General features: G+C 38.0%; 1 non-coding gene across 1 annotated transcript; it reads right to left on the bottom strand.

Annotated features, from left to right (window-relative positions):
• Positions 1–3,027: 3,027 nt before the first annotated feature.
• LOC136204402 (small nucleolar RNA R71) lies at positions 3,028–3,134 on the bottom strand. The gene has a single exon (XR_010675244.1). It is a non-coding gene; the product is annotated as a small nucleolar RNA R71 (small nucleolar RNA).
• Between the last annotated feature and the right edge of the window lie 24,486 nt (positions 3,135–27,620).

The raw sequence follows: 27,620 nt of genomic DNA, 5'->3' as shown, positions 1-27,620 counted from the left end.
GAAATAGGATTTGTAATCATCTGAAATCCTAGCTATTATCAAGCGTATGAATATGTAATTTGGTTTGAATCGGAATCGCTAAGAATTCGGTTAACTTAGGTTGGGTCCTTCTAATTCCTAATGCTTTCGACAGATTAAATTCTAAGCGCTAAGCTAGAACTGTCTGTCGAATAGGAGCTTATCTTTAGGCGCTCTAGGATTTGCTTTACAATTAAGGAAGGATTAGGTCGGGAATGAATAAGGAACGGCTATAACCAATCCAGATCATGTTAATTAAGATAATGTCTCACTGTCAATGATCGATGGGAAATAATTATTTGGCCTGCGGAATCTCCCTTAACTGAAATTCCAACATATAATTTTACATTCAATTTCAGTTTGATTCTGCAATTTTTATTTATTCATTAATCAACAATTTCAATCCCCCTTATTTATTTTTTGTTAATTGCTTGGTTATATTTGTGATTAGATTAGTATTAATCCTTTGGGTACGACCTTTACTTGCTTTTTTACAATTTATTTTCGGCTAAGTAAAGTTATAATTATCTTTGGTGGATTCGACACCCATCAGTTTGTCTCAATAGTTCAAGTCCTTGCTAGGGAAACTTAGTCTTATTTGTGATGTACAAGGTTGGTCCAAATTGATTTATTTAAAGAGAGCTTTGGACAAATATATCTTAGGCATATATTTAACCGATCTTTATCTAATTCTAAAACTAAGTGGGCCAAGTCTTTTTATTAAATGGTTTAGTTGGGCTTAAATTGATTAGAGTAGTTAGGCCAAGTCTGTTTTATTAATAATATTGTTAAGCCCAAAATATACCTAATATATCATCAATAATTACATCAATATTGCTACGAATTTGTGCTATTTATACCTGTTTAGAATGCTTTTACGTTCGAATATGTTTCTTTCTTGCAAGGTACCTAAATATTTGGTAAAATCCAAATAGGAACGAAAAGAGCTTAAAAACAGAATAAAAACCTTACAAAAGGAGTTAAAAACGACGAAGATCAATTACACCAAAACGATGACCAAGACGAGGTCAGAAACAGAAGAAATGTCACATTCTCGGTTGAGGAAATAGAATTCTCGGAAGAGAATTTTATGAAAGCCGCGACCGAGAATCCATAATTTTCGGTCGCGACACGCGTCAACCAGCAGCTCCTTCCCTTCGTCCGAAGACCAAATAAATGCTCCCCCATTCTCGGCCGAGAATTGCCATTCTCGGTAAGTGCAGAAATTCCTCCAAGTACAATGAACACATGTTTAATTCAAAGAAACGCGTTCGTTCGGATGGATAAAGACGTCCTTTCATAATGGATACGATCCTTCACAACGGACACGACACTTCAACCACGACTCTTCAATATCTATAAATAAAGAGTTGATGGAGAGTTGAAAAGATATAGAAGAAAGAGATTAGTATAAAATTTATGCAGAAATTCCGAGTCAAGTGATTCAGAATTTAGATTTCACTTCTGTAAAAAGCAATATGATGTACACACATTGTTTATTCAATAATAACAAACACAGTAGCATTTAGATTTGTTCATATTAGTTTACATTTTGGTAGTAGATAGACCAGTCTCTATTCCGAAGATTCAGCGAGAAGATTGAGTAGAGAATCCGCCCCTGAGCCTGACAAACTCTAACGAAACCCAAGGAAAGGATTGACAACCCGTTCACTTGCACGTCGTCGAATGTTTTCATGCTCCTTGTTCTCTGTAAACTTGTATCAATTTATATTTCATCTAATAAAGTCCGTTCTATTCGATAGATTTTCATGCAGCACTTTGGTAAAGGATCCGAAGTGGATTGCCGGTGTTTTTATTAAAACGTAGTTTAATTCAAAATCTTTACAAGGAAACTTTGTTGAACACTTAGACAAATTATTATCTTGGTAGAGTTTTAATTTGGTTAAGGTAGCGATCTAACCCGACCGTAGGAGGATTGACTACAGTTCAAAGCCTAAAAATTAGAGGTTCCGTCATTTATTTCATCGTTATAATTTATACAAAGTTTAAAGTTGTTTTCTTTGCTTAATGCAAACGAATACATTTGTTTACTTTTCTAAAGAACTAAACAATCCTGTTTTGTAAATTCATTCCTAAATCAGAAGTATTTTCTAAACATCTTCATACTCTAATCTAATTCTCATTCTAGCAATTTCAAAACCAAATCCGATTTAATGATTTTACATATTATAAACCTTAAAAGTAAATCTAACTGATTCAAAATAAGTTTTTGTTAAAAAGCGTTCCCTGTGGGATCGATATCTTTTATTACTACAAGCGTATACCGTGCACTTGCGGAAATCGCTCAACAAGTTTTTGGCGCCGTTGCCGAGGAACGCCAAAATTTTTGACAAAAATTTAGATTTTTCGTATTTTATTTCGAATCTAGGTTTATTTATACTTATTCAAACTTTTATATTTTATTTATTTCAAATTACTAACATATTTATTTTTCAAATTCTGTTTTGAAGGTAGTTTCGGTTCGTGCGAAATTTCAAGTTCATGCGCAGTTCTCGAAGTTCAGGCACGTCACCAGATCCTATTGACCCAGAAATTGAAAGAACTCTTAAAAAGAACAAAAAAGAAAAGAAAAACAAAAACAAAACTCCAATAAAAACTAGAATTACTGAGCCAGAAGTTATGGCTAGGCTTATGGATTACGCTAGGCCAGGAGTGGCCGGTGTAACAAATAGTATAGTTAGACCCCAAATAAATGCAAATCAATTTGAGATTAAGCCAGCATTGCTTAATATGTTACAAAATAACGTAACATTTTACGGGTTACCTAACGAAAATCCTAACACCCATTTGACAAATTTCTTAGAAATTTGTGACACTTTTAAAATACCGAATGTGACTGCGGAAGAAATCAATCTTCGCCTTTTTCCTTTTACTTTGAAGGATCGAGCCAAAGAGTGGCTGACTTCTATGCGAGCCGCTACATTTGAAACTTGGGAGCAATTAGCCCAAACATTTTTATCAAAAAAATTTCCTTTAGCAAAAACCGCAAGAGTCATTAAAGAACTAACATCTTTTTCTCAAAATGATAATGAAACTCTTTATGAGGCTTGGGAATATTTTAAAGAACTTCAACGTTTATGCCCACACCACCAATTGCCCGTTGAACTTTTGATGCAAATATTTTACAATGGACTAAATCCTACCACTAGAGGTTCATTGGACGCTATGTCTGGAGGGTTATTCATGAAGAAAACATCGGCCCAAGCAAGAGAACTTCTAGAGGAAATGGCAATCAACAACAGTATGTGGCCCGCGGAGCGTGGACACGTACCAATGGCGAAACCATCATCCTCAACTACGTCATCAGTTAAAGGTATAGTGAATCTTGATCCAGTTGCGATGTTGCAAGCCCAATTTTCTGCCTTATCGCACAAAATTGATAGGTTTATGGCATCGTGTGATCCTAATGGTAAGCCAATCCAAACAGATGTGGATTATGAAGGTATGAGCGAAATTGAACAGGTAAATTTTGTCCAAGGGCAAAACCAAACTAATAACCCTTACTCCAATACATATAATCCTGGATGAAGAAATCATCCTAACTTTAACTGGAGAGATAATAATAACAATGCTAATGCTAATCAAAATCGTACCACTAATTATCAAAATCAATCAAGAGATACGATTAGCACTTTATCTTCTAAAATCGACAAATTTATTAATGCTATGAGCGGAAAAATAAGTAATCACGACGATGGTTTTAAACGGATCGAAAATAAATTCGATCAGCTTATTAAAAACCAATCATCTAGCATCCATAATTTGGAGGTTCAAATTGGACAACTCGCTAAATCAATTCCATCCCACAAAGAGGGAAGTCTTCCCAGCCATACGGAAGAAAATCCGAAAGAGCATGTTAAGGCAATCACTCTTCGTTCAGGGAAAAATTACTTAGGTCCGGAAATGCAACTTTACCAGGAACTGATTTACCAAAGTCCAAAGAAAATACATTAAATCAAAAAGATGCACAAATTGACTCAAGTACAAAAACTTTTGTACCCAAACCACCTTTTCCACACAAAGTCCGCAATAAGGACTATGACAAACAACTTTTAACATTTTTAGACAAACTTAAAAATTTGCATATTATTTTGACGTTTATGGATGCGATTACGCAAATTCCCAATTATGGCAAATTCCTCAAAGATTTAATTTTAAAGAAAATCAGTTGGGAAGGAATTTCATCCATTTAACTAACTGAAGATTGTAGTTCAATTGTGTCAAGTAATTTGCCCACCAAACTCAAAGATCCCGGATGTTTTACCATTCCGTGTAAATTGGGAGATATTGAATTCCCCAGTTGTCTTTGTGATTTAGGGGCAAGTATAAATTTGATGCCATTGTCAATTTTTAATAAGTTAGGCTTAGAAGAAGATATCAAACATACCAATATGGTTTTGCAATTAGCGGATCAAACCACTAAAAGACCATATGGTATAATTGAGGATGTTTTAGTTAAAGTTGACAAATTTATTTTTCCTACCGATTTCGTGATATTAGATTTTGCATATGACGTTAATTGTCCGCTAATCTTTGGTAGACCGTTCATGAACACGGGACGTGCTCTAGTTGATGTTTTAGAAGGGAAAGTAGTTTTACGAATAGGAGACGATAAGATTGAGTTTGATATGAACCAAGCGATGAAATATCCTATGGAGGATTTCACTTGTATGAAATTTGATTTAATTGAAGAATGTGTAAATGACATTGTTCAAAAAGAAGAAATAATAGAACCTATAATGAGTGAGGAACTAGAAGATAAGGACCCAGAGCCTTTGATTCGAGAAGATGGACCAGTTCCGACTTCAATTATAGTTCCACCTAAATTAGAACTTAAAGAATTACCAAGTCATTTGAGGTACGCTTTCTTAGGCGAAGGCGATTCTCTACCTATAATTATCTCTAACAAATTAACACAGGTTCAAGAAGAGAAATTGAAAGAAGTTGTTAGAAATAGGATAGGAAGTATGAGTTGGCAGATTTCAGACTTAAAAGGTATAAATCCGAGCATTGTAATGCACAGAATTCACTTAGAAGAAGATAAGCCGCCTAAAGCGGATAGACAAAGACGTCTCAATCCGAATATGAAAGAAGTAGTCAAAAATGAGATTACTAAACTTTTAGACAATGGAATCATTTATCCTATTTCGGATAGTGAATGGGTTAGTCCAATCCATTGTGTACCTAAAAAGGGAGGCATAACAGTTGTAAGGAATGACGAAGGGGAATTAATACCTACACGAACCACCACCGGTTGGAGGGTTTGTATAGACTATATGAACCTAAATAAAGCAACTAGGAAAGACCATTTTCCTCTACCTTTCATTGATCAAATGATCGAAAGAATAGCTGGTCATGCTTTCTATTGTTTTCTAGACGGTTACTCCAGATTCTTTCAAATATATATTTACCCGGATGACCAAGATAAAACAACCTTCACATGTCCTTACGGAATATTTGCATATAGGAGAATGCCCTTTGGTCTATGTAACGCACCTGCAACATTTCAATGTTGTATGACTGCAATTTTTAATGATTTCATTGAAGATATCATGGAAGTTTTTATGGATGATTTTTCAGTTTATGGAGATTCTTTCGATTCGTGCCTAAAAAACTTGGATAAAGTTTTGTCTAGGTGTGAAGAAACAAATTTAGTATTAAACTGGGAAAAATGTCATTTCATGGTTGATGAGGGAATTGTTTTAGGTCACAAAATATCTGAAAAAGGATTAGAAGTGGATAGAGCAAAAACTTCAGTAATAGAAAAATTACCCCCTCCAACTACTGTTAAGGGAGTAAGGTCATTTTTAGGACATGTCGGTTTTTACAGAAGATTTATTAAGAATTTCTCTGTAATTTCCAAACCACTTACTAATTTACTCATGAAAGATTCAACCTTTGATTTTAATGAAGATTGCGTTAAAGCTTTCGAAACATTGAAAACAGCCTTAGTCAGTGCACCTATTATTGCTAAACCTGATTGGGATTTACCCTTTGAAATTATGTGTGATGCAAGTGACTTAGCTGTTGGATGTGTTTTAGGTCAAAGGAAGGATAAGAAACTTCATGTCATTTATTATGCAAGTCACACACTTTCTGGTGCACAATTAAACTACATCACAACAGAGAAGGAAATGTTAGTTGTAGTCTTTGCATGCGATAAGTTTAGGTCATACTTGTTAGGTTCGAAAGTTATTATTTATACTGATCATGCAGCTTTAAGGTATTTATTTGCTAAAAAGGATGCTAAACCACGTCTAATTAGATGGGTTTTATTGTTACAAGAATTTGTTATAGAAATTAAAGACAAAAAGGGAGTCGAAAACCTTATTGCCGATCATCTGTCAAGGCTCGAAGATGAAAACGGTCCTACAGGTGAAACTAACGGTATACAAGATGATTTCCCCGATGAATATCTCTATCAAATTGAAAGTGTCATGTCACCATGGTACGCGGATTTTGCAAACTATCTTGCAGCCAATATTGTTCCGGAAGGATTAACTTTCCAACAAAAGAAGAAATTCTTCTTTGATATTAAACAGTATTTTTGGGAAGATCCTTTCTTGTTCAGAACTTATGATGACGGGATAATTAGGAGATGCGTTAGTGAAAATGAATATGAATCCATAATGTCGGAATGCCATTCTAGCTCTTATGGAGGACATAATGGAGTTAGTAAGGCAGTAGCTAGAATATTTGAATGTGGTTTCTTTTGGCCTACGATGTTTAAAGACGTCTGTTCATTTATTACTCGTTGTGATAAGTGCCAAAGAACAGGAAATTTAGGAAGGAAAGATGAGATGCCCCTCACAACCATGTTAGAATTTGAAGTCTTCGACATGTGGGGAATAGATTTCATGGGACCTTTTCCCCCTTCTTTTGGTAAAACTTACATATTAGTCGCCATAGATTATGTTTCAAAGTGGGTTGAAGCAATTGCAACCCGGACAAATGATTCTAAAGTAGTTGTCGGTTTTCTTGATGATATATTTTGTAGATTTGGATGCCCTAGAGTCATCGTTAGTGATGGAGGTATCCATTTTATAAACCGCAGTTTTGATATACTTATGCAAAAATATGGAGTACGCCACCGCGTGTCAACGCCATACCATCCTCAATCAAATGGTCAGGCGGAGATATCAAATAGAGAACTCAAATGGATTCTAGAGGAAATAGTTTCATCTTCAAGAAAAGATTGGTCTTGTAAACTCAATAATGCGTTATCGGCATACCGTACTGCATTTAAAACTCCAATAGGAATGACTCCATACGGATTAGTGTATGGGAAAGCATGTCATTTACCAGTCGAATTAGAGCATAAAGCCTATTGGGCTATTAGGGAACTTAACTTTAATTTGCACCAAGCAGGTAAGAAACGTTTGCTCAATTTAAATGAGTTAGATGAGTTACGTCATCTATCTTACGAAAATGCGAAGATATATAAAGAAAAAGTGAAAAAATGGCACGATGCCAAGATTAAAGTCAAACACTTTAATATTGGGGATAAGGTGCTGTTGTTTAATTCATGACTCCGTTTATTTCCAGGAAAACTTAAGACCAGATGGATAGGACCATATTTAGTCGTCAAAACATTCGATTATGGTTCTTTAGAACTTGAAGGACCTAACGGAGTTCGTTTAAAAGTTAATGGTAATCGATGCAAAATTTATCACGAAAATATTTCGAATATAGGAATTGAGTTCGTAACAAGATTATCTCAAGTATAATTTGTTTCGCTTTTCTAACACAACTCATTTTGTTTTATTTTCTTTTAAATTTTTGTTCATTTCCATTTTTCATTCTTAATTAATTAATTAATTATTAAATTTTTTTATTTTACACATGTCATTTTTATGATTAGATGACCTTATATTATGATTTATATGCATAAAATATGTTTATTTCATGATTTTAGATTTGATTTTAGGCGATTAGTTCGAAATTGAAGTTTCAGGCGATTCTCTGCCGAGAATTTGGAATTCTCGGTCGAGAATTCTCCTTTTCAAAATTGTCCAAATAGGTAAGGTTTTTTCTGAACTTACCGAGAATATTAAATTCTCGGTCGAGAATCGGAAAATAGGTTTGGACGCCTGATTTCGGCAAGGAAATCAACGTGTCGCGACCGAGAATTTGGCATTCTCGGTCGTGACACGCGTTGTTTATGCACCATCAGACCTGAATCATCTTCAACCTGTAGACAAACCCTTTCATAAACGAAAAATTAAGTTTCTTCAATTCAGAAAGGTATAATTTTATGACTTTTCGCATCAAAACAACACCTCATTTCATCCTAAAATCTTATAAATAAGTCCTAGAGGATCATGGTTCTGTTACATTCTTTTCATCTTTGTCAGATCAATTTTCTGATTTTCTTCAAAACACCATTTTTTCCCCTAAGTTACAGACACCTTGTTTCTTTAGTTCTTTACCATGCCTACTAAACACATAACCTCAAAGAAAAATGTTGCTTCAAGCAACAAACGTCCAGATTTATCCAAACGATACGGTGCGCCCTTTCTTATTTTCAATCACGATGAAGGAAGGCGCTACTGGAGGCTTCGTTATAAATTCTTTGTTGGAATGTTATATATGGATGACTTCTTAAATGATCAACTTGGAATAAGCGATGACATGAGTCGCTATTTGGAACGCTTAGGGTGGACAAAATTCGCCAAAATGCGATTTCCAATCATTGGCGATTGGATTCTGGAATTTTTTTGTACCGTTCGTTTCATTAACAAACGACGGGTCTATCTTAGTTTTCGTCGAGATGGGGAAATCTTTACTTTCGGCTATCCAGAGTTGCAGGCCTGGTTTGGTTTTCCCCCGAGGGATACAATCAAACGTCATCCTGGCAAGGACATGACATCCACAGACATATGGAGAATGCTTACTGGTTTTTGGCATTTCAATCCTAGACTCACCTACAACCATTCCTTTCACTCCAACTCCATGCTGTATTTACACAAATTCTTGTGTCACAGTTTGTTCGGTCGCACATTTAGTAGTGTGGTCCATGACACCGATTTATATGTTCTTGGAGATATATTCCAGGGAAATACAGTTGATTCTTCAAAAATTCTGATGGAAGGTCTTGTCGTCGCTTCTCGATCCAAGGATAAAAAGATTGGGTTCAAAAATATAATCTGTGGAATAATTCTCGGTACCAAAGGTACCATTGATGTTTCTTGGAGTGATGATGAATTCTTCCCGACGATAGATTATGAGTTTTTAGAATTTGAAGGACTCGTGAAACGTGTCTTTCGTGCAGGCCCGCATTTTCTTTCTGCACCGGAACGTCAAGCTTTCGTGCAGTTAAAAATTGACCACTATAGGGCCACCGAAATCCCGCTTGATAGGGATGATTATATGGAATAGTTTAGATTTTTCAAATTTTATTTTGTACATATTTTTCTTATTTTGTTGTAATTGAATTGTTTATTTTTATTTTTTGTACATATGTGTTCAATTAATAAATCAAATTTTCTATTTATTTTAGTTCGTTTATTGCTTTTCTAATAGCAAAATATATTGGTTAAATGACGATAATAACATGCTTAGAATAAACTAGTATGGTTTCTTAATCAACACATAATCCCATTTCATAAATTTAATTCATTGTGTTTAATACATTAAGCTTTTAATTCAATTGATCAAATTCATACCTTTAATATGTATTAATATGAACTTAATATGCACTTAATATGATTCTTTTAACTTGTGTGCATAATTATGCATTAATGTTTCATTAATTCTTCATATACCATTTATTTCCCTTTAATTCCAATTAATAAGGCTAAACTTTTGGTTTTCCTTGCAATTAATGCTATTTATTTTAGTTCTTCAGTGCAGGTACAGTTTATATTAAGTTCAGGACACAAATTACCAACAAAATTGCACAAACCAAGTCAAAAGGCACCTAAAAAGCCATTTTTGACCAATTCTCTACCGAGAATTTAAAATTCTCGGTAAGTCCAGCGAAAACAGGCCGAAAGTCTTTGTTCGCTGAGACTCTGACTTAAACGCGAGTCTGTGACTGTCATCTTTCTAATCAAGTCTTGTCTCTTGACCCAACTTGGCTAACCGTGCTGTGTGTGTTCGACCATGACGTTCAGCTACTTGTAAACCAAAGTTTCTGTGTGGAACAGATCTGTGTTTGGCAATCTTCATCAGCAGGGAAAGAGAAGACTTATGGCAAGAATAGAAGGTATACAAAAAGCAAGAGCTTCAGCGGCTTCCTCGCATCTGTTTGGGCTGGAGCGGAAAATAAAAGTAAAAGCAAAATATAGAGAGGTCCTGCGTCAGGTCAGGAGGAAATTCTAAATTCAGAGCGATTTGTTCTCTGAAATTCGCGTGCCGCGACCGCGGATCCGCATTCTCGGTCGCGACACGCGACCTGCAAGCAACATTAATTCCGAATTTTTGCCCTATTTCAAGCCTATTCCTATTCCTATTCTACCTCTTACTCTACCTATTTCACCCTATATAAACCTACCCCTTACACAAACCTCACATCACCTCACTTTTTACCCAATCCCCTACTCTAAACTCTTCCCCATAAATCACTTTCCCTCTTCCTAATTTATTCTTTACCCTCTCTTCTCTCTTCTCAATTCATTACCTCATTTTCCAACTTTCAATTCATCTTCATCCTTTGCTCTTCTCTCTTTTTCACTTCTTCTTCTTCTTCTTTACACAACCCTAGCCACCACCATTACCATGCCTAGACGAAAGACTGTTGGTCAAAAGCCTCCGGTTACGGAAGCTAATCGCCTTCGTATTCATTGCGGAGCCTATTTCGATATCGAAACGGAGGAGGAAGCCGCTCGATTTCTTCACTTTTCCAATTCCAAGCGAGAGTTTGTGGATATGCACTTCCTTGACTTCGATTCGGTAAGAGCATTAAACTTCTCTACTCGAATTGATGCTTTTATTAAGGCTTTGGGTTGGCAAGAGTTCGTTTCTATGCGTTTTCCCCGTATTCATGAATACGTGGTGGAGTTTTTGGTCACTTTGACCATGAACAAGAAGAAGACATCAATCTCTTTTAGGAACAATGGTGTGACTTACACCATAGATTATGAGGCAATGGGAAACATGTTTGATTTCCCTACTACTGATTTTTATGATAAGCCTAAGGATTTTGATAACGATTCTGTTTGGCAAACTCTTTCGGATCAAGACTATTTTAACTCCAAAAACACTTCAAGCAAGTTGATTAAGGACAATTGTGTGTTCTTCTTTCATAAGTATTTGATTTTTTCCTTGTTTGGTCGTTTTGAGAGTTCGAAGATTCAAGTTCGGAATTTGTTTGTTTTGGATAGTTTGTTTAAAGGTTTGAGGGTTGATAGCATCGGTATGCTATTTGACAATTTATTTCGTGCTTCGAGGGCTCATACAATTCAAGTCCCTCTCGGTAATTTTATCACGGCTATTGTTTTGGGAGCACGGGGTGAATTGGCCAATTATGACATGTCCAACTACCATGGGTATGTTCCAATTTTGGACATCTCGGCACTTGAGCGGGCTCACTTATTGCTTACTTCGGTTCCTCCCGTTTTTATATCCCTATGCTTCCCGTATTGCCCATCTTCGTGGCACTATGGGTGGAGGAGCTTCAAGTTCTCAATTTGTAGGTACCGAAGAAGGCGGCAAGGCAGAAGGCGAGGAGGATGCACCAGAAGCTCAACCACAACCCCAAGCACCTCAAGAGGATGATCCGATGGATTTGCGGAGGATTTTGAACCAAATCAATTCCAATAATCGTCAAATGAATTTAAGAATTGATGATTTGGTGGAAAATAACATGGTGATGAATGACAACCTCAATACTTTGAGGCGCGAACATAGGTCTACTCGGTATCGGATGCTTTCCTTTTTCCGTCGCCGAAATGTGGAGACTTCACCAACACCTCCGGATTCCCCGCCTAATGCTTAGGTTGTCTCTTTTATTTTCTTTATTTTGTTAAGTTTGGTACAATATTTCTTTTTATTATGTTTCGTACAATTTTTAATTTTATGTTGAATGATTTTTCTTTGCTAAATTCTATCTTTATTTCGTATGCTTTATTTCGTGCTTATTTTTCATGATATCTCGATTTTTGCACCAATGAGGACATGGTCCAATTTAAGTGTGGGAGGAGATATACATATATCATTTTAGTTTTTAGCACAAATACTAAATGCAACGAATAATTTTTATGCAAATGCAACATATATTGCAACACAATTTATTTAAACACTATTTTTATTAACATTTTCATATGTTTATAAATTTTTTTTTTGGTAAGAAAGGAAAGGAAAAAAACAAAACCAACAAAAAACCTACACCGGGATCAGTCTAGGAAGGCTAACTCCAATCCTATCCTCTAGGAGAGAAGGCAAAAGAAAAGAAGGAGGAACAGATAGGGTAGAAACACCTAACATTCTCCCATGCCCAGCAGCTGCTAAGCGATCCGCCACGCGGTTTTGCTCCCTAAAAATATGGGAGAAATTAAGATACTCAAAGGCAGGACGAAGCCTCAAAATAGCTTTGATGAGATTCTGGCTCTTCAGACAAACAGCCTGGCTATCTGAAATCCTGTTAATAGCCTCCAGATTATCAGATTCCACCGAGAGCTTTTTAACACCCATGCGAATGGCGAGTTTAATACCTGACAAGATACCCCAGAGCTCCGCAGAAAAGGAGGAGCCCGTCCCCAAGTTATGGGTAAACCCCGCCATCCAATTGCCACCAGCATCCCGAAGAACTCCTCCAACAGCAATTCTGCCATTGCTAAGGTAGGAGCCATCAGTATTCAACTTAGCAAACCCTTCTCTAGGCTTACTCCAGCCAACTAGTAGGATCTCTTTATCCGGGGAGGGGCGAACAAGGGAATCTCTTTCAAAGCTTTTAGTAATAACAAAGAGCTTCTTCGAGAAGAAAAACAGTAAATCAGGAATAAGGACAGCCTTACCCGCAAATAATTCTTCATTCCTCCACTTCCAGATTTGGTGACAAGTAATAGCAAAGAGGATGGCACCGTGCTCCATGTTGGCCAGCAAGTTCCCATTGGCTCCTTGAGAGAACCAGTCCCCTTCAGAAAAGGCCATGAAGGAAGGGAGGATGTGATGAGGGAGGATCCCTTCCCAGATCTTCTTACTATTTGGGCAATCCCTCAAGGCATGGCACAAGGTTTCCACATTGCCTCTGCATCTACTACAGGCACTAGACTCAGTCAAGTGCCTTCTGTGCCTATCCGCATTCGTAAGGAGCCTGTCTTTGATACCCATCCAAAGGAAGCTCCTGATACGGTAAGGGATCTTGAGGGACCATATGGACTTCCAAATCTCCAAGGGAGGATCAGCCCTATTAGGGGTAAAAGCTTCATAGGCCGATTTACAAGAATAAGTACCATTATTCGTCAAGGCCCAACAATGTCTATCCTTATCCTCCTCTTGATTGCTAATCTTCACTCCTCTAATGTTAAGAAGGGTCTCCAGACTAAAGAAAGAGTCGAACTTTGACTAGATCCAGTCTCCCTCCGAGTCCACCACATCAGCAATTTTCCAGGAAAGGAGATCAGCCGACGAAGGGGCATTACACACATCAATCAGCGGTTTATCACCAATCCAGGTGTCATACCAGAAGCTAATAGATCTACCATTACCCACCTCCAGGCCAATCCCCGTACAGAATTCAGCAAACACGACACTGAGCCCTTTCCAGAGGAAGGAACAGCTAACAACCCTCTCCTTCGGGCCACCAAAGATTCTATCTTTCCGATACTTCCCGCACAAGAGACGGACCCAAAGAGAGGAGGGGCATTGCCACATTCTCCAAAGAAGTTTCATTAACAGGACTTTATTATTGTCCTTTGCCTGCCTAATACCAAGACCCCCCCTGTTTTTAGGCTGGCAAGCTTCCTTCCACGGGACCAGGTGAACCTTTCTCCCATCTCCAGACCCACCCCACAGGAAACGCCGATTTATCTTATCCAGGTCACTAAGGACAGGCTCAGGAAGCTTACAGGCCTGCATGATGTGGTTCGGAGCAGCGCAGTTAACTGACTGGATCAAGGTAAGGCGACCTGCAAGGGAAAGAGAATTAGCTTTCCAGCTAGCACACAAACCATTAGTTTTGTCCAAAATATCCTTGAAAGAGGCTTTGGAAACCCTGTCACTGTGAAGAGGAACCCCAAGATACTTCCCTAAAGAGTTCGTCAGAGGTATGCCAGAGAGCTCACTCAGTCTTCTGCACAAGCTATTGTCCATATTTTTGGAACAAAGCATACGGGACTTTTGGATGTTAACCTTCTGGCCAGAAGCCTCGCAAAAACAATCAAGGATATCCATAATTGTTTTAATTTGCTCCTCATTACCCTCAACGAAAAGCATGACGTCATCAGCAAAGAGTAAATGGGTAATAGGGGGGCAATGTCTGTTGATAGAAACAGGGTGGAGAGTCCCTTTGCACACCGCCTCTTGGATCAGGTGAGACAGTCTTTCCATGGAAATAACAAAGAGGAAGGGACTCATAGGATCTCCTTGACGAATTCCTCTGGAGGGAGAAAACTCATCCGACATGTCCCCATTGATCATGACCTGGAAAACAGGAGAGGAGATACACTTCTCAATCAAAATCCTCCAGTTCTCCGGGATGCCAGCTTTGGCTAAACTATCTAGAAGAAAGCTCCAGTTCAATCTATCATAGGCTTTCTCCAGATCCAGTTTGAGGGCCACAATCCCTTTCTTACCTTTCTTAATCTTCATAGAATGGACAACCTCCTGGGCAATAACAACGTTATCCATCAATTGTCTACCAGGAACAAAGCTCCCTTGGTTCTGGCTAATTATATCCGGAAGGATCTTCCGGATTCTATTAGCCACAATCTTAGTAATAGCTTTATACAAAACATTACAAAGACTGATGGGTCTCATCTGGAGGAAGGAGGAAGGCTTAACAACCTTAGGAATCAAGACAATGAGGGTTTTATTAACCGACCTGATATCGTTAGAGCCACCAAAAACACCTAACACAAAACTGTATATGCCCTCCTTAACAGTATCCCAGTGTTTATGATAGAAACTAGCGGGGATACCATCAATCCCAGGAGCCTTAGTGGACCCTATGCTAGAGAAGGCCAGATCAATCTCTTTAAGGTCAATAGGATGGAAAGCATCTTTAATAGCCTCCTCCCCCAAACAAGGAAAGGAAATACCAGAGTGGGCACTCTCCAAGTCCACAGCTTCCTCTCTAAACAGGTCCTTGTAGAAATCAAGGGCTGAGCGACGAATGTCTTCCTCCTCAAAAATCCACTCGCCACTAGCATCCTTGATAGCATCAATCCTATTCCTCTGTCTCCTAATGATCGTAGAGAGATGAAAAAACCTGGTATTCCGATCCCCGTCTTGAATCCAGGCCTTCCTAGACTTCTGGAACCAAAGAAGCTCTTCCTGTCTAAGCACAGCTTCCAACTCGTTCTGGAGAGCTCTAAGGTGACCATTTAAGCTATGGTCGAAACGAGCCTCCAAGCAACGCTGAACGCCTTCCATCCTCCTCAAGAGTTTATTCTTCCTCCTGATAATATGGCCAAAGATGTCTTTATTCCAAACAACCACCTTCCTTCTGAATTCCTCACCAGCGAGGAGAACATCAGAGTGGGGATGCCAATTGGTTTTCACGAAATTCCTAAAGTCGGGATGAGAATCCCAAGCCACAAGATATCTAAAGGGTCTGTTACCTTTCAGCCGGTTACCTTTGACCAAATTAATGAGGATAGGGCAATGGTCAGAGTGACGGAAGGGGAGATTCAGCACCTTGACCTCAGGAAACCTACAGATAGCCGCAACATTAGCATACACCTTATCCAACCTCACAAACAAGCTATTTCTTTTCCAGGTAAATTTGTGGCCAGCAGCACCCAGGTCTGAAAGCCCACACAGATCCATACTACGCTTGTGGTTAAGGCACCGGTTCACATAATGATTACCCCCTCCTCTCTGATCACTTAAAAGGGCAATATCATTAAAATCCCCGGCCACCAACCAAGCCTCCACCATGTTAGAGCTAATAGAATGAAGGATCTCCCACAACCTTGTACGATTAGAAAGAACAGGATCGGCATAAACAAAGGTAACAAAGAAATGTTTATTACCAGGGTAGCACACCTTACTATGAATGAACTGACAGTCCATACTAACAATATCAATATTAACAAGACATGGCTTCCAAAAGAGCCAAATCCCCCCAGCCCGGCCAGTAGCCTCCGATCTGACACAATTCCAATTCTTAAACTTTCTAACCACCTCGTCTGCTTTGGCTCCACTGACCTTGGTCTCTAGAAGAACAAAACATGAGGGGTTAAACTGTTTAATAAGATCATTAACATGAATGCGGGTTGCCTTGCTCGCCGCACCTCTAACATTCCAAACAAAGAAATCCATCAGAAAGGAAGACTACTAACACAAGCCCAAACCCTAGATCAGGTATTTATTCGGGGCTCCTGAGAGCCTAGAGGAAGTCCCAGAAGGTCCCCTTTTAGCCCAAGAGTCTAACCCATTAAGGTTCTTCTTAGGTTTCACTTTAAGTTTCTTCATGTTCATCTTACTCACTCCTATAGCTTTTCCAATAGGAGCATCCACAGGAGGATTCAGAGAAACAGCCTTACTACTCGACCCTTCCCCTATAGAAAGGTGAGACTGGGAGCTCCCTTTATCCTTAGCATCAGAGAGAAAGAGGGGATTAATAGATTTACCCCGACTAGAAACAGGCTCGACCGATTCCAGACCAGGCATGCTCAAATCAATCTGTTCATTGGAAGGGTCCGATTCCCGACCTTCCTCCAGGGATAAGACACCGAACCTAGACCCCGAGCCAGAAGCTGAGACCACACCAGCCTCACTCCTCTTCTTGATATCCGGGGGTCTGACCTTGATCTCAGGGGCAATCTGGAGCGTAGTCATCTTCCGACTAATATCTGGCGGATGAATAGAACTAACATTAGCACTTGGCTTCCTTCTCACTGACCTCTTGGCCAACATCCATGGCCCAAAACTCCTTTCTTCCCCCTGACTTTTCTCAGCTCCACCTATGATAGGTTGCATCAACTCCTCCGCCTCCTTCCTCTTCTTAGGACATCCCTCAAATGTATGGCCAAACATACCACATTCAAAATAGATATTATGTATACCTTCATATTCAATATGAAAAACCTTATTCTGAATACAGAATTGAGAAAGAAGAGGCTTAGCAAGATCAATATCAATACAGACCCTGGCAAACTTGCCTCTTACTGCCCCAATGGTAGTCTTATCGACATGGTGGACCTTACCAACCAGGCTACCAATCTTGTTCAGGAATCTATCACTATAGTATTCAAGAGGAATGCCTGGGAACCTAACCCAAGTAAGGATTCTGTTAACAGAGCAGTCATGGGGGTCAAAATTTGGGACCCAAGGTCTCAGAGCCAAAACATGATTGGAGATAATATATGGTCCACCATTGACCACTGCATTGTCATATGTTTATAAATTAATCATAAGTTAATATGATTATTATTTTTAGGTTATCATTATCGATAGAAATGATATTTCTATACGAGTAATATTTTTCAAAAAATTTCACAAATCTCCGATACGATTTTAAGTATAAAAATTGTCTCGAGTGAATGTATTTAAGTAAAAAATTCTTTATTTTTAATCTCTATTTTATATCATGAAATTCATGATACAATAAATCTTATTTTAAATTTTCAATTAGGTTTATAGGCATTAAATTGAACTAACATATTTAGCTCGCTTTGATTTCGTCTTACATTAACACCAATTGAAGTTTTTAAGGAAACTTTAGCCATAATACATGTTGAATTTTAAGTCAATATAGGATGAATGTGCTATCTTTCTTTTTCCCAAGTTACAATTTTAATTTTATAATTCATATTAATTAATCAATTAGTTGAATTCTTAACTTTTGGCCACGATTGAGACCAACCTTATCACAATCGAGGTATGAAAGGGAAGAAAATTACGTACCGTTTACTTTTGGCCACGGTTGCGACCACCCTTATCACAATCGAGGTATGGAAGGAACGTTTAAAAACAAAAAATAAGCGTGTTTTAAGTTTAAAGTAACGATTGCGTCCACCCATGGCATGGTCGGTACCTCTTAAGCGAACACTAAGCAATAAAATACGTATAAAGTTACGATCAAGACCACCCTTATCTCGGGCGTAACTAAGCAAATAAATTAATCCTAAGTACTTATTCATTTAATATATCTCATATATTAGTTTAGGTTTGGGAAAGAAAATTTTGTGCTTTGAAATGCCTTGAGACGAAAGACTCAATAACATGCGTGCTTATATCGTCCCGAATATTTCAATTCAAAAATTGAAAATACAAGACGAATGATATATCCTATTTATACTAAGTTAGTTTGATATTTTGCGTATAAATTTGCTCAGTGAAGCTAGTTTTTTTCGGCTTAACTAGTTTAAAAGGTAATACAAAGATATATATTTTATTTTCATAAAGAGATTAGTTAAAGAAAAATTCAGTGAAATTTTGCTCGGGACTAGCAAAAGATTAAGTGTGGAGATTTGTTAAGCCCAAAATATACCTAATATATCATCAATAATTACATCAATATTGCTACGAATTTGTGCTATTTATACCTGTTTAGAATGCTTTTACATTCGAATATGTTTCTTTCTTGCAAGGTACCTAAATATTTGGTAAAAATCCAAATAGGAACAAAAAGAGCTTAAAAACAGAATAAAAACCTTACAAAAGGAGTTAAAAACGATGAAGATCAATTACACCAAAACGAGGACAAAGACGAGGTCAGAAATAGAAGAAATGTCACATTCTCGGTTGAGGAAACAGAATTCTCAGAAGAGAATTTTATGAAAGCCGCGACCGCGAATCCATAATTCTCGATCGCGACACGCGTCAACCAGCAGCTCCTTCCCTTCGTCCGAAGACCAAATAAATGCTCCCCCATTCTCGACCGAGAATTGCCATTCTCGGTAAGTGCAGAAATTCCTCCAAGTACAATGAACACATGTTTAATTCAAAGAAACGCGTTCGTTCGGGTGGATAAAGACGTCCTTTCACAACGGATACGATCCTTCACAACGGACACGACACTTCAACCATGACTCTTCAACATCTATAAATAAAGAGTTGATGGAGAGTTGAAAAGATATAGAAGAAAGAGATTATTATAGAATTTATGCAGAAATTTCGAGTCAAGTGATTCAGAATTTAGATTTCACTTCTGTAAAAATCAATATGATGTACACACATTGTTTATTCAATAATAACAAACACAGTAACGTTTAGATTTGTTCATATTAGTTTACATTTTGGTAGTAGATAGACCAGTCTCTATTCCGAAGATTCAGCGAGAAGATTGAGTAGAGAATCCGCCCCTGAGCCTGAAAAACTCTAACGAAACCCAAGGAAAGGATTGACAACCCGTTCACTTGCATGTCGTCTAATGTTTTCATGCTCCTTGTTCTCTGTAAACTTGTATCAATTTATATTTCATCTAATAAAGTCCGTTCTATTCGATAGATTTTCATGCAGCACTTTGGTAAAGGATCCGAAGTGGATTGCCGGTGTTTTCATTAAAACGTAGTTTAATTCAAAATCTTTACAAGGAAACTTTGTTGAACACTTAGACAAATTATTATCTCGGTAGAGTTTTAATTTGGTTAAGGTAGCGATCTAACCCGACCGTAGGAGGATTGACTGCAGTTCAAAGCCTAAAAATTAGAGGTTCCGTCATTTATTTCATCGTTATAATTTATACAAAGTTTAAAGTTGTTTTCTTTGCTTAATGCAAACGAATACATTTGTTTACTTTTCTAAAGAATTAAACAATCATGTTTTGTAAATTCATTCCTAAATCAGAAGTATTTTCTAAACATCTTCATACTCTAATCTAATTCTCATTCTAGCAATTTCAAAACCAAATCCGATTTAACGATTTTACATATTATAAACCTTAAAAGTAAATCTAACTGATTCAAAATAAGTTTTTGTTAAAAAGCGTTCCCTGTGGGATCGATATCTTTTATTACTACAAGCGTATACCGTGCACTTGCGGAAATCGCTTAACAAATATGTAAATAGCTTGCCTTTAGGATTAGTCTTTTATTGTTTCCTAGTTGGACTAGGATTAGTGTGCTTGCTTTCCTAGTTGCTTAAGGATTGTTTTATTTTCAGCCTATTTAAAGGTGCTGGATGAATTGAAAAGGCATTGATTGATTGATTTATAATATAATTTGGTTTTTACACCTTCAAAAATTTTAGCAGTCTTTTATTATTTTGAGAGTTAGTATTTCGGCTTCGACTCCTGAAGTATTATTTTGATCATGATCAATCGTCAAGGCTAGGCGTTTGAGAATCAACCCCGTCACAGGTTCTTTCATCCAATTCGAAAGGTTGTTCAGTTTCATATTGTTTTGATTGTTCGAGTTATTTGTTTGGATTGGTGAACTTATTGCCGCCCTTCTACTTCCTTTTAGTGTGTTTATTATCTAAACCACCTATAATACGATTCTGAATTTTATTACTTTTGTGTTTATCTTAATTCGACGGTCGGGTAAATCTAAGTTGAGTCCGATTGTTGCACCCGCGTAATCGGATTCACATCAGATACCATGTGCATGCAAGCTCAGACGAGCTTGTGATCTGAACGAAATGATCAGTATTGAGAGTGTTCATGTGTTCTGGAGAACACTTTTAATCAATTATGGTCACACTAATGAAAATGCAGGGTGTAATGATCAGAATGAGGATCATCGATATTTTCATTCCTTAGTGGACCAGGTCTCTAAAGGCGACCCAACCCTTTTGTGTAATATTTCAATGCTTATCCATGATCAACTACACCCTGATCAAGCTCAGTACACCAAACCCGATGTCAAAATTCACGTTCGAGGACGATCTAAGGTGAGCAAATCCACAAAATGTATGCCGAGTTCTTGGGAATACAATGAATCTCATCGTGGAAGTGCTCGTTCTACTAGTTCATCTAGGAGTCATGGTAGAAGTGGCAGAATTAGCTCTTCATCATCGGTCCATAATGCTGCCTCATCAGGTAATGTTTATTTGATAAACCCAACTTCTTTTTGTAATTGATTGGCAATATATATTTCATTTACACTAAAATACGTGAATGCATATGGAAATATGTATTATGGTTCTGACTCCGTACATGCCGATAAAATAGTTGGCATAATTAAGCCATATGTCGAATCATACTACGACGTTGTAGGAGATGGAAATTGTGGTTTCCGTACGGTTTCAACTTACATTTGTGGTAGCGAAGAAGCGTGGCAGCCAGTTAGGCATAACATTCGAAATGAAGTAATTGCTAACCGTTGTCTGTATGAAAGAGTGTTTATTGATAGTGTTGATGCAGCTATTCATAAGCTAGGTTGGGACGGTGCAGGTTGTATGCCGGAGTATTGGATGCTCGTTTGGCATGACTTTTGGCCGGTTGCTACAATATATAATGCTGCTGTCATGTTATTCGGCTTTGCGGGTGGGCAAACATTGGAGTTGTGTGGTACTATCTTACCATTGTATGCCGCATCAACTACTACAAGACCAGCACGTGAGATATGTATAGCTCATTTAGGGAATCACTGCCGTCACTACATACGTTTAAATTTATCGCCTAATTTTCCGGTACCCCCTATAATAGGTTGGTGGTTTCGGCACCATGCTCAAAGCGTTGTAGGATGGGAGCGCTTCTATGAGGATAGGGTGGCACAGTGGACCAGATTGGCCAAAATTAGGGGATATTAGTAATTATTAGTTACGATTTATTTACATTTTTTGTTACAGTTTTGTTGTGGATGAATATTGTAAGGTTCTATAATGTTCTATGATGTTACATTTTAGTTACAGGTGAATTCTGTAAGGTTCTGTAATGTTCTGTAATATGTTGTAATGTTACTGTTTAGTTACAGGTTTGTTACAGATGAATTCTGTAAGGTTCTATAATCTTACAGTTTAGTTACAGGTTTGTTACAGGTTCTATAATGTTCCATTTTAGTTACAAGTGAATTTTGTAAGGTTCTGTAATATGCTGTAATGTTACTATTTAGTTACAGGTTTGTTACAGATGAATTCTATAATGTTCTGTGATGTTACATTTTAGTTACATTTTAGTTATAGGTGAATTCTGTAAGGTTCTGTAATATGTTGTAATGTTACTATTTAGTTACAGGTTTGTTATAGATGAATTCTGTAAGGTTCTATAATGTTACAGTTTAGTTACATGTTTGTTACAGGTTTTGTAATGTTCCATTTTAGTTACAGGTGAATTCTGTAAGGTTCTGTAATATGCTGTAATGTTACTGTATAGTTACAGGTTTGTTACAGATGAATTCTATAAGGTTCTATAATGTTACAGTTTAGTTACAGGTTCTGTAATGTTCCATAATGTTCTATAATGTTCTGTAAGGTTATTGACTGTAATGTTACTAAAATAATAAACCGTACAACTAATAATAAAAATACCAAAATACCAATTCTGTAATCCGTACAACTAATAATAGTACTAAAATACGTCGAAATATAATTTGTACAACCAGTATACAATCATAAATCACTTGGCCAAATGCCAAGCACCCATAATCTGCTCTAACGACTGTCTATACACATTCGCAGCATCCTCGTCAAGATGACTCATGTGATCCAAAACACCTTCACCCCAGGTAGATAAACGACTAACCCACTGTCAAAAGAAATGAACAGAAAAAAACATAGTGAATATCACTTCACACTTTAGTAAATATCATTTCATACTATGAAATAGATCAGTAGAATAAAACCAAAAATTACCTACAATCTCACTGTTCGAGCGAGTATAAACAGTCGGTCCGGGTGCAACAATCTTCGAAAGTAGACGAGGGTGTGAGTGACGGGTGTACCAATGCATGTACCGATCCTCACAGGCCGATGGAGTACTTGCTGGAGTGGATATAGACAATCTAAGCACGACCGACTGGGGAAAAGAGTCCCAAATATCCTGCACCATCACAGCTGGCACATTTACTCGATACTTCAAACTGGTCCAGGGACGCACAGCCTTGGAAGGCCTCAATATCGGTCTGGGGATGGTCTGCTCATATCCAAGTTGTCGAAGGCATCTGCCCGACATGTACGACTCGATCACATCCCGATATTGTATCCATCCAGCGTATACCGTCCTCGGGGTTCCCGTAACGGCATCAGGACCATACGGCATCCACATCACCTACAAATGTATAGAACTACATTAACACATACAAATAATACAAATTTGTTTTAATTGAACAGTATTTATAATTATATAGCAATTGTACCTCATCTGCCGCCAATCTATCAATCCGGGCGCGAAATGCTCGCAATCGCTCATCGCTCTTCTCCAGCGCTATAGATGGCCACATGGAAGCCCTAGGAAGATCCGGGTCAACTGTAATTGCCTCTCGATGAGGCCTAAAGCAAGGAAAGTACTCATAAATCCATGCCTGGAGTAATGTTAGACAACCCGTGATCTACCCGGCATCTCCTCTGGTAGCAATACCAAGATGACGATATAGATATGCTAGTGCAGCCGATTCCCAAGAGAGTCCAACGGCTCCAGCTACCGAGTCCTGCACCTCCAGTAGGCAAGAAGGTCAGATGCGGTCACCACTCTTGTCTACGAACAAGGTGGAACCGAGCATCAGCCACGTCCAAGCGATAGCTTGGGTCTCGGGAATCCGATCACCTCTACAATACTCCATGACGGAAGCGGCTCGTATACCGCCAGAGAAGTAGTGACCAATATCTAATTCAACCCGAGTCATCCCAAACAAATCCATCACGCAAACCTTAAGCTCGTCAATACTCGTCTCAACAGTCACCATGTCACCATCTACGGGGATGCGCAATATATCCCACACATCATGCATCAAAATGCTCATCTCGTCGAACGGCATGTGAAATGATGATGTGTCTGGCTGCCACCGCTCTACAAATGCCGTGACCAGAGCAACATCTATGTGACTGTACATGATACTAGGTAGATGGAACATGCTAGATGACTCAATACGCGACTGAATCGCCTTGGAAGAACCACTGTACCATAATCTCAGCTTCGAGCAATACCCTGATTTGGTATGACACCTAAGGATGCCCCTATCCTGACCGCCCCATATAGCACATGCAACATGTCCCAGAAAGCTTGGGATCACAGCACCATCAAATGGACCCCCGGGGATGGGGGCCTTCACAACCCAGTCATCATCTGCATCACTCCTCGAGCGCTTGCTGCTACCTGAAATTACAGAAAACGATTTACAGAAATTTTTTGGTATATTTCCTAATAATCACGAATAAAACAAATAAAAATAAGCACATTTAAATTTCTCTTACCAGAAGACGATCCTGCGGTAGAAGCAAATCGTCCGTCTCGATCCCTAGTCACGACGCCAGGAGGTGCGGGGATAGTATCAGAACTAGGACGAGACATAGAGTCATCTGCGTCCATCTCTACATCAGCCTCCACATCATGACCTCCGCCATGCTCCTCCTCTGCTACATATGCCCTCTGGGCGTCTACCATGAACTGTTGCTGCTCCGTCCGTTGCCGCCGAGCAGAGGTAGTAACAGCATGTGAAGATGTATGCCTGCGGCCAGAACCCGCCTCAACAACATCATCTTGTAAATTATCAAAAAATTCAATTATTTATTTATTATATTCAATTTAACGTTTTTTTATTTTTTATGTGTTCGGATCTGCCAACGACCGACCCGAATTAAATTTTTTTTTAAAAAAATCACAAACCGGCCCGTTTTTGGCCTGGGCGGGTGGTTCACGCCACCTGGCCGCAGGCCTGAACGGGTGCGGCGCACCAGTCGACCCTAGGGCCGACTGGTGCACCGCAAATGTTTGGCCCCGCGGTCAAACGGATGGAATATCCGTTTGACCGCAGGGTCAAACGTTTGCGCCGGGCGTTCCACCATACGGTGGAATGGGTAGCGATCCCGTTCCACCATATGGTGGAACTGGTGCGCTGCGCGTTCCACCTTCTGGTGGAACGCGCAGCGATTCCGTTTCTACCATAAGTGGAACGGACAGTTCATCCGTTCCACCTGTGGTGAAAACGGAAATCGCACCCGTTTAGTGCGATTTCTGCGAATTTTGCCTCCGATTTCGGAGGCAAAAATCATGATTTCATTAAATTTTAAAAAAAAAAAAAAAAACTTAACGAGACAGTCATGAAGCCTTTGCCCTTGCCGTACTTTGGTGCCATGTCGTTTTAACTCGGTATTTCTGAAAATCCTAAAAAGGTAGAGAGGATTTGAAATTTTTGTTAGAAAAAGTGAGGAGGGCAAATATGTCAAAAATGGGCAGTGGACCGGAATTTTGGTGCGGTATATAGCAGCCCACTTTTTAATATCAACACATAAAATAAAGGCGTAATATATCATTGTCTTCTGAACAAAAAGCTTGATTGCACACCTGAACTTTTAAAGTGTTCCAATAGCCCTCTTAATTTGTATAAAATGTTCAGTTAGCCCTTTGAATTTGTATAAAATGTAATCAATTAATCACTCGGTTGTAAAAAAAGTAAATTAAATTGTGAAGATGTGTTGCACATGACTTAAAATGTTATTACATAATTCACAAAATAGATTAAAATATATTAAAAAAAAGTTATTGTTCAATTATAAAAAAAATTAGAATCGCATACCCTGACCTTGGTCATTTTACTTTTTTAAGATGCGTGCAACATATCTTCCACATTTAACTTTATTTTTTTACAACCGATTGATTAATTGATTACATTTTACGTAAGTTCAGAGGGCTAATTGAATATTTTATTCAAGTTCAAGTGGCTATCAGAACACTTTGAAAGTTCAGGACCAATCAAGTTTTTGGACAAGTTCAGAGGTCAAATGATGTATTAAGCCTAAAATAAATAAATTACAAATTTAATAAAACACAAATTTAATAAACCATTCACAAATTGCTTAAACTAGACCTCGACATGGACCGATGAGCCCGCCCGCCCGACCCGAGCCTAGGCCCATTTAGCCGGACCTGGACACGTAAAATACTGTCCGGCCCGGTCCAAGCACGAATAAGCCCACCTAGAAAATTGACGGGCTTGGGCTATATAGATACCCATCGGGCCTAGCCCGGCCCAGCCCGTTATCTATATATATTAAATTATAAATTTAATTATTTAAATTAAATGTCTGATAATATATAAACTTAAATCTCTTGTTCTTCTACTTGTTCAGATTATTGATGTGATAATTATAAAGTGATATGATAATTATAATTTTAAGTTTCAGTTGTAGCTTCCTTCAAATCTTGGCAGTAGACATTTTATATTGTGCTATAAAGATGTAATGCTATATTGTGATAATTATGTTTCTTATTTTTCATAAAAAAAAAAGTTAATATTTTATTTAATTGACTTTTTTTTTTTAATATAAATATGGGCTTGGGTAGACGGGCTTGGGATTCCTTTTTTAGGCCCGAGCCCGTCCGAGCCCGACTATATTTGTGTGGGCTTGGGCTGGACTTATTGGATTTGATCACAAGCCCGATAGTCTGGTCCGAGCCCGGCCCAGCCCGGCCCATGCCAAGGTCTAGCTTAAACTAACCAATTAACATTTTAAAAAGTACCTATTAGCCCCTTAAACTTTCTTAAAGTTATCTATTAGCCCTTTGAACTTGCTTAAAGTATACACATTTCAACTTTTCTAAAATCTCTCTTTATTCTGCCATGTGGTTTTTAGGGGGGTTAACTGTTCACTTTAGACAAATATAAGAGTTAAATAGAACATTTTCAAAATTTAGCGTCAATTGGTATTTTAGGACAACTTCAGGAAGCGTAAGATGTATTAAGCTTATATTAAAAGTTGAGTTAATACATATATTTGCCCGAGTGTTTGCACATTAAAATAGATTTGCCCCTATATCAAATAAACGCATATTGAAACTTTTCAAAAAACAGCAAAAATACTTTAATCTAAACGGAATGCTTATTTGGCATAAGAGCATCTCCAAGAGACTCTTAATAGATTCTCTAAAAATAATATAAATAATTAATTCTTAGTGATTTAAGAGTGATTAAGACATATCATCTCCAATAATACTCCTTATATTCACTCCTTATTTATTATTTTATCATTAAAATTATTAATTGTTGTTATATTTACCAATAGTGTGAGGAGAGAGAGTCATTAATACTAAATTATTAATAAAAAATGAATTAAGAGGCACTAAGAGGTAGAGAGAGGCTCTCTATTAATAGAGATGATGGAGAGGCTCTTAGTAATTTAAGGAGACACTAAGAGGCTGTTGGAGCTCATTTTTCATTCTCCCTCCTTAAATTTTAACTTAAGAGTCAATTTAAGAGGCTGTTGGAGATGATCTAACACTATTGGTAGGTTCCAGTCTTGATCACATGCACCTTAATGAGCATGTAAAATTTACTCATTCACCATTAGATCTAGGCTTATTAGAATCCTAAGGTGGGGATTCAAAACATCCCGAGGTTTAGATTTAACAAGCCAATATCTAACGGTGAATGAGCAAA

The sequence above is a fragment of the Euphorbia lathyris genome, chromosome 8 (genome assembly GCF_963576675.1).
Source record: "Euphorbia lathyris chromosome 8, ddEupLath1.1, whole genome shotgun sequence".
NCBI classification, from domain to species: Eukaryota; Viridiplantae; Streptophyta; class Magnoliopsida; order Malpighiales; family Euphorbiaceae; genus Euphorbia; species Euphorbia lathyris.
Note: the sequence above shows the minus strand (reverse complement) of the source record. Positions and strands in the feature narration are given on the sequence as shown.